The sequence below is a fragment of the Cupressus sempervirens genome, chromosome 3 (assembly GCF_028749045.1).
Source record: "Cupressus sempervirens isolate cs-2001-9-10 chromosome 3, ASM2874904v1, whole genome shotgun sequence".
In the NCBI taxonomy this organism is placed as follows: domain Eukaryota; kingdom Viridiplantae; phylum Streptophyta; class Pinopsida; order Cupressales; family Cupressaceae; genus Cupressus; species Cupressus sempervirens.
This window is the reverse complement of record NC_143120.1, coordinates 220900998-220912317: the sequence shown is the minus strand read 5'-3', so window position 1 is coordinate 220912317 and position 11320 is coordinate 220900998.

Here is an 11320-nt window from a genome sequence, read left to right as displayed (position 1 = left end):
AGATTTCATTTCATTATGTACATGGGTACCTAACATGGCCTAGTAGTTAGGACCCATTATGCATTTCATCCTAGTTTTTGCAAGCTTAAGTGCATTCCCCTAAGTTGCACTTAAGGGGGGTTTTGGTGTAAATAAGTATTTACTTATTATACTTTATTTTTGTTTACTTAGGTCAATGCATTATTTTATTATTATGCATTATTTTATTATTTCTTAGGTGAGACACTTAGGAGTTTGCATAGTCTTATGAGTTGTCAAGTTGATAACACTGGAGTAAGCAACTCTAATTTAGCACATGGTGTCTACAACATTATTTTGCATGTTATACCTTTGTAGGCTTATCCATTCATCATCACACTTACTCTTGTGCTTAATGGAGGATAATCCACTTCTAGTGGACATGTGCCTAGTTGTATGACTTATCAATATGCTAATTTCTAAGTATTCTATAAGCATTCCGGAGGCCTTTATATACAAACACTCCTAGTGTACATACTTTTACATTGAATTGAACACATATCGATATTTTGATCATACTCTTTTGGTCTACTGTTATGCTTGTGCTTGATTTCCTTGATCTTGGGTGAATTTTGTCATAAGAAAAATTCTTACAGTTACCCTAGCAGCCTCTCTAGACTTTGGCCCCCTAGTGACTCTATGTGGCATCAATATCCTTTCTTATAGACAAGGCATACTAATGAGACAAGATTGCAACCAAGCCTCCTCTCTACTTTCATCCTAGCCTATAATAACACTTGAGACATGGGCGAGGTAAACCACTAACTTTGGTTAATTAATTTTAACTCATTTAATGAAATGTTATCACTTATTAATACAACTTACAATGGGTTGCCTAGACAACCTCTTTAGTTCTTCAACCTCCATTGCAAGCCACTTCCTCACATACACATAGATAACCTACCCTAAGCTCATAAAAAGTTTGACTCATAAAATCACAATATTCACCTTAGTCCTATACAAGCAACTAGAAAGCACTAAAAAATAACTAATCGAAAAATCCATCACATAAATACAAGAATGCATAATAATGGTTGGGATTATAAAATGACCATTGACCAAATAATATTACATAACAACATCGTAAATCAATCACTTCTCAAGCCTCTAATAAACATACCTAACTAGTCAAAACTAGGTTTATCCCATACCCCAACATGAAATAAAATATAACATCTTCATCAATTAGTTAAAACAAGTGTAGTTAATCATTCCAGTTTTCTATATTAATTATCTAGAGTTTCAATTTGAGACAAGGTTTCAAGTTTTCAGTTTTAAAATTAAACTGGGTGATAAAGGTTTCTAGGTTGGATCGATCTAAATAAAAGCTTCATGTTTATATCTTAATCTTCTATTTTCGCCAAATAAGTATATGTTTATATCAATCAAATGACAATCTATGTGGAAAAATTCTTGCATTTAACTCCACCCAAAAATAACCCATTTACTAATATTCCATATGATCCAATTATAACAATTTGTTAATAATCACCTTAATACATAATTAATTTCATATATACAAAAAATCCAAACAAAATTTAATGCTATTAAAAGTAATTAAAATCACATTAAATTAAAAATACAAATTTTTCAATTTTTAAAATAATAATATTAATCTATAAAAAAAATTAATTGAAATATAAAATTTTAATAATACTTATTAATGTAATAGTAATATAATACATATTAAATATATATATATATATATATTCTTATTTTATTTATTATTATTTTTGTAAGATTTAAAAAAAAAAAAAAATTAAAATGTAAAATTTCCTAATTAAGGGGTGGGCCGGTGTGCGGCCCTAGCTGCTGTAGCAGTCCTTGACTGCATAGAAACCTTGGCTACTATTACAGCCATGCGTGTGAGAGTGGAGGAAGAAGGGGGGAGTGGGGTGGTGGTGGCCCCACCCACCCAATTATATATATATTAAAAATTTAATAAATTTTTTACAAATAAAAACCTTATCCATGTAATAAAAAGTATTACCACAATAATAATTTTATTACTATGGTAATAATATATATAATACTATTCCAGTATAGATCTGATAGGAAACATAGTATCAACCAATAAATTTTATTCAATTAATATCTATTTCTTTTGATTCAAACCCTACCCATGAAGTATTTTCTAAATCTACAAGCTTTTGATAAAGGTTTTCAATTTGTTTTCATAGAAGGTTCACCATTGAAGAAGGATAAAAAATCCAACAAGTGTTTCAATTCTAAAAATTATAATTTCTAGAACAAGATCCATAAACAGACACAAAGAAGACATAGGTAAGTTGAATGGATTTATTGTTATAATCTCAATAGAATTCCTACCTCTATCTGATACTAAACCTCTGGACAATCGAAGAATACAAAAATTCCTGTCTCTCGAAACCCTTTCCAAACATTGCTCCTCCAAAGGTTTGTGTGTGGAGAAATGAGCTCTAATTTCCTAATAAAGAGTATTTTTTGCTTTTTTAATTAGAATAAAGTTTATTTAAATTATTCTCACTTTATTTTTATTAAAAAATAAGATGTATTTAGAAAGTATATTTATTAATTTAACTGATAATAATATTTAGAGTTCATTATTAAAATGAATTAAATAAATATAATTATGCCAAATTTGGACTATTCATTAAATCTTAAATTTATTTCCTTGATTTAATTGATTTTTTAATTAATTAACTAAAATTAAAATTAAATTAAATCATTTAATACTATATTTATTTGATTTAATTATAACTAAAAATCACAGTAGACCCACAAGCTAGAAAGAAAACTCATCTAAAAGATGAAGTATGAATTCAAAATCAAGGGTCAAAAATCTTAAATTCACATCACTTGACAAATTTAGAAGGGTACATAACTCAAATAATTGTCCTATATTCTAGGACAATTGGCATAGGGCTAGGATTTGGACTTTAGAACTATCTCCTCTCTTTGCCATTGAGATACTACAATAGCACACACTCATTTTGAGAATTTAGGGAAGTCAATGCCCAATACCTACAATCTGCATAAAAGCTGAACATATACATGCATATATATCTAAACTAAATAGGCAATGGATAGGAGTGGTACATTGTGTAGAGTTCAACTAGTAGGTGACTAAGACTCCCTCCCTCAACCACATCAAAAGCATTAAACATAAAGTAAAATATACATGTACACCACACACATACAATTATGGGGTAAGTAATAATTAAAATTGTATATAAATCATTCATTAATTGTAATCATGAAACAAATGAAATCACTATATGAAACATACAAAGAATCATCACCAAAAGAATAACAATGAACACATGAAATAACTAAGTATCAACTATCTTATCAAATATATAATCTAAGTATGAAATAGCATCAAACCAATTAGGTAACCAAGCACCACTAAATCATAGTTTAGATAACCCTAAAAGTTGACCTAAAAGAATTCTACAATATAACATGCAAACCAAAGTAGGGGTAGGTACTACACTTACCTCCCCAAGAGCCTCAAGTTCCCTAGTTTGCTAGACCTAAGGCTAAACAAAAAATGGAACATTAATCAAATTTTGATAGATATTAACTGGCAGAAGGTCTAGAAAAGGAAAAAATGCTATTGGATTCTACCTAAAAAGGGATGGATGAAATGCAATGTACATAGATGCTCTAAAGGTAATGTTGGTGTCATGGGAGTAGGAGGAATTATTTGTTGGAATTCTTTTAGAATAACTGAGAGGGGGGGTGAATCAGTTATTCAAGGTCCAAATGTATAAATAAAAATTTTCACAATTTAGTGAGCCCATAAGACTTTCATACGCATGCATGTATTCATTTTGTATCAACTAAGACTTATATGTTACTATCAAATCAACTTGCAAAAATGTAAAGCATGAAACACAATACATCCATCAACACATTTGACACAATGATTTAACATATAAACCTAATTTGGGAAAAACCACTAGTAACACGCTACTCTTTTTTCACTCTTTTGAAGTGATGCCCTGTTGAAAGCCAACTCTAGTAAAGATTACAATACACCCTGTGAAATGTGACCTAGTTAAGGGATTTTAGTCACCTTGCTAAAAGTGAGCCTTATTAGAGGACTTTAGGCCATTCACTTGGAATGCCACCCTGTTAAAGGATTTTCCAATGATTGTTAAGTCAAACTTACTCCAAAGGATTTACTCTAGACTGATACAATCATTAGAAAGTAACAATAGAGCTTTGATTTGATACAACTTACAACCTTGTAGATTAAAAATCTTTGTTCAGTCCTTAACTTTTCTTGAATTTTATTCTTTGTAGCTCTGATAGCTTGTTTACCCTTTAAACATTCATCCTCTTAAGCCTTCTTTCTCAATATGCCATTGCAGACTCTTCTCTTGGATGACTTGATGAAGCAAAACCCCTCTTTCCTCCTTATTAGATTCTCACCTCAAACTCTCAAACTCTTTACTTCATGACTAGACATTCCTATATACAGGAAATTAGAACATTTTCCTGCTCAATATTCATAATCTGAATTAGGGTTTTCGATGGATTAGGTAGGATACAATATATCTACCCCATATCTTGTCTTTTCTAGAAATTTCTCTTAGAATTCATTTGAATTCACCTTCAAAATGGTTTACATAATATTTTGTTCCACTAGCTCATCAATCTTATCTTCCTCCTAATTCACAAGTTCTAAGAAAATAAACTTGTTAGCTTTTATTTGGTGAATATTTGATTTTTGTCATAGTGCAACAGCTCGACATTATCAATCTTCTTATGCTTGGCACATACCACATCACTTGACATCAACTATAAAATCACTTGGCATCAATTGGATTTTACTGGTGCTTTACTTAAATTACTTGACATCTCCTAACTTGCTTGACATCTACTAGAATTTTCTTTCACTTGGCTCCAACTAAATTTTTTCTTGGCTTGAACTAACTTTTCTCGGCACTTACTGTCCACTAGGTCAAGCTTGGAAAATGAACTTGTTTATCTTTATTCTTCTGAACTTTCTAAGTATAGCTAGTCATTTTGTAACCTCAAGTAGATCATCAATACATTATGTTATCACTATCTTAACTGATTCTTGTACTTCATTACATAATCATAACTCAACCTTTCCTCTAGGTACTTTTGTTACATCTTGTTGATCAAATCCTCCTCATCAATCAACTAAGTGATAGTACTTGAAACATATAAGCAATTAGCTTACCAACAAATAGCAGGTTTGACATTAGTGATAAAACAATGATTGAAACACAGTCTTCTTTAACAATCTTTCTAATCAAATGATCTTTTCAATCAGATATCAACATTATTAGAGATTGGAAAGGTGAAATGATCCTTGGCTTTGCGAAGCTGTTGGGAATAAGGTCTAATAACTATGTTGAGGCTATTGCAATGTGGTTTGGTATTGAAACTTTGCATGACTTAGAAGTGGATAAAGTTGATTTGTAAGGAGGCTCAAAGCTAACTATTAATTTACTCCTAACAAATTTAATTGCCCTTGGAGAATCAACTCGATTATAACTTACTATAGAAGATGACTATTATCCTTTAATAAAGTTATTGTTAAACACACCCTTTGAGAAGGGAATAAAGTTGCTGTTAAACTACGAGGAGTGGAAGATGGTGACTCAAATAGAGTGCATGCAAGGGTTACTTCTTATTGTTTTAAATGATAATAAAAAAATTTCATGGCATGTGATAAGAATACCAAAGGTGACAAGTGGATCGTTAAGCTACTGAGACATTAGGGTTCATTTTCTAAGAGTATTAAAAGATATAATCTGATTGGGTCTTTGTTGAGCATCAACCTCAATAAACAAATTAATAATGATTTTAATCATGAAGTCAAAATGTACTTCCCATATTATTCCTTTAAAAAATCTTTGTTTTGTGAATCCTACCCCATATCTTCACCTATTATTTCCCAAGGTGGTTAATAATAATGATGTTAGGTATTTATGGAGACGAGTTGGAAATTTCTCTATTCAAATAAGGCTATATGTATGATATGTCATCATGATATATTACATTTGTCACATTGATGGTAGAATAAGACCCAACTATGTGAAGTAATACAACACAAAGATTGAGAGTAAGATTTGTGTCATTTTAGACCTAATAACTTCTATGGTTTGTTTTTACATCCACCTTATTTGGAAACAATTTTTTTTTCTATGTCCTCTAAGTTCCTCAATAAAATCCATAATATTCAATTTTTAGAGAAAGTTTCCATGATGAGTGATATTGCAGAGAAAAGTATTGTCAAGCTAAACTTGGGTCTTGAGAATTCTAAGTGGTTGTTTGAAAAGGAGAACACCATGGGACACCTGTCAAAACATGTTGAACCCATAAATTGTAAAGAGTTGGAGTATAATAAAGAAATTTGGGATTATTTTTTCAAGGAGAGATTACTTGTGTATATCCACATGATGAAAGACCACAACCCTATTCTCTCCACTAAGTTTCCTAATTCTTGGAACAAAGGTCTAGTGGAGTTTAGAGTATCAAACTTGTGATGACATCGAACTAACTGGAGAAGCGACAAGCCTGGAATGTGTTAGTGTTAAAGTGGAAAGGAAAGGTATGTTGGACTACAGTAAATTTAGGCATAAATTCTTTGAAGGAACGAAAGGACTTGTTCATGTGAGTTCTTGAAATGGGTATGATAGGCTCTCTCCCTAGCCCTTTTGGTGCAATTTGTTACTGGCTAATCAAGTATTTTACTCTTGAAGGTTGTTACATGAACTATCATGGCTATTATTTTCCATTGCTTAATATGTTTAGACATGGGGAAAAACTTAACATTTTGTTCTTCCTATTTTACTCTTTGGTCAAAAACATTGTCCTAGGAGAAAACCCTCCTATTCACCAAGGGCTCATTCTTGTCCTTTATCACCATTGTTGTGCTCACCACCTAGGTTTTGGTAGATGTCTCCCCTCCATAGATCACCCTAAAACCCCTAAAGCTTCTAATTCTTCAATGACTATCAAAGAAATCTATGTAGATAAATCCCAAATGGAGTTGCCTCAAATATCAAATAACCCTCATCCCTCTAAAACTAAGAAAAATAATATATCTTTGGAGCAGTCCCTTGACTGAGGCCCCCAAGTAGCAGAAAAATGATTCCATAAAATCCAGCCCTACTAGTACCCCTAAACAAAGGAAAATGGCGAAAGATATTATTGATATCAATACAAATGAAGGGAAGGGAAATTCTGCTAATGAGGAGGAGTAGAGAGATACAAACTTCAAAAGGAAAAGGGGAACTTTAGCTTATGGGAGAGAAGATCCATGAGGTTTAAAAATAAAATAAAAGGAAGAGTTATAAGGAAGAAAGCAAGGAGGACTCTCACAATTCCCAAATGGAGGACAAGGCATAAGATACAAAAGTGGAGGAAACACTAGAGAAAGATGGATTTTGTTCCTCTGATGAAGCTAATTTTGATGTAGAAGTGGAAGAAAGTGATGATGAAACTACTTTCCTCAAGAAATGAAAGTGGTGGTAGACTTAGGGATTATAGGACATGAAGGGATTAAGATTAGTAAAAAAATTGAGGTTGGGGAAACAAAAAACTCCCTTCCAATAGCCAAAGGAATTTGGAAGACTTCAATAAGGGCTTTGATAATATAAATGAGAAGATTGAAGAGCTTAATAAATAGTTCAAAACTGTAGTCACTAGTCTTGAATTGGGGGTGGTTATTTCCTCCATTTGCAAAGTGCAAAAAGAAATCATGAGAAATACTGTGTTTGGGGTCATCAATGGGAAGAGAAAACTGAAAAAGGCAATCCAAGACAAGGAGAATAATTGTGAGGAGATAAAGATTGCCACTCAAATCAAGAATTGGATTGAAGAGATCAAGTACCTCAATGAATATTGGGAGAACAAATTAAACAAGGTTAGTTTCTTTTCCTATGTTTTTGGTACTTTTTTTGGGTTTACTATTGGTCACCTATTTTGTTTTTTGTCTTGCAAACATTTCTATAAATTCCTAATCATGTCAAGGTTGCTTATGTTAATTGATTACTATGTTTTTCCCCACTATTGTTGGGGTAGTAAGTATCTGAACATGGTTAGTAAGTTTAGTAGTTTAAAGTTTAGACTATGTTAGTTTTAGGTGTGGATGGTTTAAACTACAGAGGAAACACAACACAAGATATTTAATATAATACCAAATGCAACTTTTTATTCATAAAATAACTATTTACATGCAATGTGCTAGGCTATAAGGCCTTCTCGTTTACAACCAAATACAATAGCAATTACAATAATAGTTCTGCAAGATCCCTCAACATCCAACCCAAACACTATCTAGTCTAGATCCACACTTTGGTAGAAACCTCCAAGGAAGGTATAAACTTGTGCTCACAAGCCCACCAAGCAATCTCCTTGTTTCCCAAGCCTCAACTACTAGCCCTTCTCAAAATTCCCTCTTCTGCCACATCCTCTTCTCCAAACTGGATGATTATGACTCAAGACTCTACAAATCCCCCTACTTATACCCAACTAAGCCACAAGTCGGCCTTGCACATTAAAAATTAAAATAAAGCATTACATTAAATATATGCATAAGCCATGAGTTGGTTGCAACACTCATTAAATACCTACAACCCAAATTAAATTCCAAAAGGTCGGCTTGCAGACAACTCAATTAACACAAAACTAAGACCAAATCAAGCAACAGAGAACTACTTCCAAACATCAGCAACTCCTTAAGCATAACTGAGCACCTTCATTGGCTGAGCCACTCAGCCAACACATCAATTGAACTAGCCAAGCTCCCTAATATATGCTAAGTTCCTCCTTTGGTGACCAAGTCCCTTCAAAGACTGAGCTACTTATTCAACACTACAACTAAGCATTGTCAAGCTCCTAGTGCATGTTGAGTGTCTTCGATGACTAATCACCTCCTCCTTATTTGATTGAGTCACACACCTTTCTTTAACCGAGTTCCCCAACTCCAAGACCAAACCACACCACCCTATATGATTGCCAGCAAGCCTAGGATGCTTCTATATCAATTTTATATAACATATGGTTATGCTCTCTATTTTATCTTAAATTAGCCACCTAATATATACCTTAACTCTATCGCTCATAATATTCACCTATTTGAAACTTGGACTCAAATAAATATCATGTGAGAACATTCATATTAAAACAAGAGCCTTAAACAACTGCACCATAACTACTATATATGACCTTGAAACTTTCACCATTAGTTCCCATAGTGTATTCTCACATAAGTCATTAATGCATTCTCTTTTTGGTCAATGGGGATAAACTATCAGACATATATACATTAAAAGTGACTATTTCATTAAAACCTACATTGAATCCATTGATGTTTTTTTCTCGGCTAATGGTCGAGACCAATATTGTCATAATAAATAGCTAAAGGTTAGATGATATGGTCAAAGCTGCATACTACAACCTTTCATTGTTTCATTGTGATGCCTAAGAGGAGGGAAAATAGTAATGAGGCAGTCATCTGCAATTACTATTATAATTGTATTGCTTAAATTTTTGCCCAAGAAATTGGAATATTTTCTTAAAATACAAGGATCTTTATAGTTTATAGATTATAAACAAACATATTTTCCATAATGGTTTAGAATTAATTAAAATATAATTTTTTAGTTCTAATTTTAATAATTTATTTGATTTAAAATATAATATAAAATTAAATTAAAATAGATTTTTTCAAAAATCTGAGTACATAAAAATTTAAGGATAAATAAACTAAAACTTTCATCACTTTACATTTTAAATAATAGAAGAGTTAACTTGTATATTAACTTTAAATTCAAATAATTGCATAGTAATTATTTAGTTTGAAATTTTGAAGGCATAACATAAAGTATGATATGATAAGAGAAAAGATTAACAAGTTTTTATATCAACAAAAATCATTTTAATATTTAAAGCTTATTTTGATTGGTAGAATTTAAAATTTAAAATTTTTGTGGGCATTCTACCTTAATGTGTGTTAAAATTTTAACAAGTAATAATTTTATTTTTAGTAACAAATAATTTTTAAAATAGAATTTATGATTTACTTTATTTTCAAATGACAAAATATATAGGTAATCTTGATTTAAGAAAAAAAAGCTAATATTTTGGGGCAAACAAAGCAATATGGGAAGCCTCCCGAAAAATAGCTTCTATAACACCAAATCACATTAGCCTATCATAATTCACATAAAATATTTTTATAATATATTTAATTATAAATAATTAAATAAACTTTTGAAATATTTTTGTAATAGAAAAATTATTACTTCTGATTGGTAGATTATTCCAAAACTAATTGACTAATTGCAAGAATGAATACAATAGTATTTGCCTACAACAAGTACATTAAGTTATGAAATATAGGAGGGCTAAAATATGCTACTATGTGCTAAAAATATATTATAGAGGATTACACATATTTTAAAGCTTAATTAGTATTGATTTAAGACTTCCTCCAATTTAAAGACATTTTAATATTTTTGTACAATAGGTTGCAAGACATGGCTTTCAACATTTATTGGGGGGATGAAAAAAATGATTGCACAACTAGAGGCTGTCATTATAGAAAGATATTGAAAAGGAATATGTGTAAGGTCCCTCCTCGTGTGTACTTGTTAAATATGAATTCCTTTATTAAATCTGTTATAGGAGATTGGAAATAGATATGAAGAATATGTTTTATGTTATGAATATCTTAATGAAATTAAGAGTAGTTGATACATCCATGTGTAATACTCAGTGTTTCGAGAACTACTACATTATCCTTATATTGAGCCTCATAAATATTCATTAATTATATTGGCAATTTTTTTTGATTTAATATTAGTACTTATTTTATTTTTAATTGATGTTTATACACTTGTATTTATTAAGTAATTCAATTAGCAATCATATGTACATTCTTTTAATTAATTGTAAATATCAGATTTCGTTATTAGAGGAATATTGCAAAGAGATGTGGCTGTAAACTAGATGTCTTTCTTTCTAGATGCTGGTAAATCTACTTAGTCTTATATGGGAAATGACAAGAAATTTTTCTAGTGTGAAAATTGAAGAAGTCTCAGAATAAAGCACATAACCAACAACATTAGAGGATGGAGTTTTGATGTTTCTAAGAATCCAAGTGAAAGTCAACATTTCCTAATCAAAGTGGCATTACAATAGTTTGAATTATGTTTGGGATGATGAGGAATAGGATGATACCCAATTTTAAAAGCAAGCTCAAAAATGAGCATAAATACTAAAATAGTATTGTACCACACAAAAGGATGTTTGAGAAGTTGAAATGCCAACA